This window comes from Octodon degus, unplaced genomic scaffold (assembly GCF_000260255.1).
Source record: "Octodon degus isolate 3935 unplaced genomic scaffold, OctDeg1.0 scaffold00003, whole genome shotgun sequence".
NCBI classification, from domain to species: domain Eukaryota; kingdom Metazoa; phylum Chordata; class Mammalia; order Rodentia; family Octodontidae; genus Octodon; species Octodon degus.
Genome location: NW_004524579.1, coordinates 11,401,512 through 11,404,112, shown reverse-complemented (window position 1 = coordinate 11,404,112; position 2,601 = coordinate 11,401,512). Strand labels below are relative to the sequence as shown.

Below are 2,601 nucleotides of genomic sequence, written 5' to 3'. Positions count from 1 at the left end.
AGTGAAGTCACTCCAATGGTGTCCCAAGGAGGATCTGCATATAGGTCAGTGAGCTGTGCAAGTCAGAATGGATTCCATAGAAATTGTTGAGCTCTGACTATGTGCTGGGACTTGGTGGCCAGTGTTGGGGGTACAGTTGAAGATATAGTTGGTGTAGCAGCCACACCCAAACTGCTCACCTGGACAAGTGGACAGGCCAATGAGTAAAACGCTGAGAAGTCATAGTGGATGTTATGAAACAACCAAAGAACACACTGAGGAGCAGCTCCGCGTGCGCTGAAGATGGCGGCTGCAGCAGCAAGGTTGCTCCAGGCCCCGGTTGCTCGCCACGTGAGCATAATTTCTCGTGGCATTTCTGCCTCTGCAACCTTTGCACCTGTTGCTTCTAGAAGACCATGCTTGACAAAGGCACTGTGGTCTGGGTCTCCTCAAACCAAACTCACCTTCAGCACCAGTTCCTTGCACCACGCTCCAGCCGTCACCCAGCACGCGCTGTCTTTTAAGGGGACAGCTGTTGTCAATAGAGAATTCAAAGAGCTAAGCCTTGAGGACTTTAAGGGAAATATTTGGTGCTTTTCTTCTACCCTTTGGATTTCACCTTTGTGTGTCCTACAGAAATTGTTGCTTCTAGTGACGAAGCCAATGAGTTTCACGATGTGAACTGTGAAGTTGTGGCAGTTTCAGTGGATTCCCACTTTACTCACCTCGCCTGGATCAATACACCAAGGAAGAGCAGCGGTTTTGGCCATAGGAACATAGCACTTTTGTCAGATTTAACAAAACAGATTTCCCGGAACTACGGTGTACTGTTGGAGGGTCCTGGTACTGCACTCAGAGGACTCTTCATAACTGACCCCAATGGAGTCATCAAGCATCTGAGTGGCCATGATCTCCCAGTGGGCCCAAGCATGGAATAGACCCTCTACTTGGTGAAGGCATTCCAGTTTGTGGAAGCCCACGGAGAAGTCTGCCCAGCTAACTGGACACCAGATTCCCCTGCAAGCAAGCCAAGCCCAGCGGCTTCCAAGGAGTACTTCAAGAAGGTCCATCAGTAGATGGCCATGTGCACCTTCAGCTGCCAGGCCAGGCCAGAGCCACAACCACACACCCACGGGCTTTCAGAGATGAGTATTTATAGACGGCAAAGCCCAATTACACTTGTCCTTAGAAATAGTGCTCTAAACGCTCTGTGTAACTCTGACTAGGACTTTCTGAAGGCGGTCAGTTGCTGCCCTCAGGAGACCTCCTCCCTGGGCCATCTCCACAGCTAGCAAAGTTTTCAGAAACCCAGTCCCCATTTCTTCAATTGTGTCCTCAGTTGGTAAAGAAAGTATTTTTGTTTCTTATCCTTCCTTGATCCATCGTTACCAACAAAGTAATACCACATGCACTGAAAGCTTCTGAGTGAGAGTCCCACGACTTTCTTCTTGAATTTCGTCATATTTTTAGACTGAACTTTCTTTTAAGGTAACAAACATTATGTCCTATGTTGTTTGCATTTAAAGTGGATGTATGCATAGTGATGGAAATGAATGTGAATCATGTTACTAAAAAGCCCGATGACAGAGATTTACCTGGTCATGCCTGATACCCATCCCTGACATTTACACATTTACATAGTTATTTTACTCATTTCATCCATGAACTGGCTTTGGTCTGCCTGTGTTCCTAGATATTAATTAAGTATGATTATAAAGGCCATAAATTTAACTCCTTGGTTCAATATGATTGAATTTTGAAATCAGTGTAATTTCTTTCTTGAAATGCTCAATGTAAGAATAAACATATTTTTAAAATAAAAAAAGAACACACTGAGGAAGGTGTGTATGGGAAGAGGGACAGCAACGCGCCCTTAAATCAGAAAGATAACACTAAGCTAAGGCACAAAATGGGAGGAGTCAGATAGAGTTCCCAGCTGAGCAGGCAGCCTGTGCAAGGCCCTGAATAGAGGAGGTCAGATGGTGTCCAGAGAAGTGGTCACCGGCTGCCACCCCCACCATCCTGCCCTCCCTACCTGGCCTTTCCCAAGGGCAGTTCTGTACATCTAGGTTGTCAGTTTCACACTCCTGCCATATCTCCCACATACTGTCACAGGCTCAGGCCTGCTTAATTCTTCACTAGCGCCAAAGAACCAGCTGCAGCTTCATAGTGAGTATGAGTTATGCTTTCTTCTGTAAATGTGACAAGTTGTGGGAAACATGGAATCCCAATAGGACAAATGTGCTTGCTCCCAAAGTCTCTATTCTACACATAATGGGATCTTTTTTTTTTTTTTTTTTTTTTTTTTGGTGGCACCAGGCATCAAACTCAGGACCTTGTGCTTGTGCTTCCTGGGACATAGCAGGATCCTGTAGGCCAGGAGAGGAGGACATGCAGGTGGGCTCCTGTCCCAGGGAGCAGGCATGGGAAATGTGAGGCTGTTTTGGGTACAGAGAGGATTGGATAAAGACACAGCAAAATATACATTCCCCATTTATGTTTTCCAGCACTGCTATAACAAAACACCACAAAGTGAGTGGTGTAAAATGATGACAATGTATTGTCCCACAGCTAGAGGCTGGACCTCCAAAATCAGGCGATAGCTGAGCACAGGCTCCCTGA

General features: G+C 46.2%; 1 pseudogene; it reads left to right on the top strand.

Moving 5' to 3' along the window:
* Positions 1–267: 267 nt before the first annotated feature.
* Positions 268–1,099, top strand: LOC101581456 (annotated as a pseudogene).
* The last annotated feature ends 1,502 nt before the right edge of the window (positions 1,100–2,601 follow it).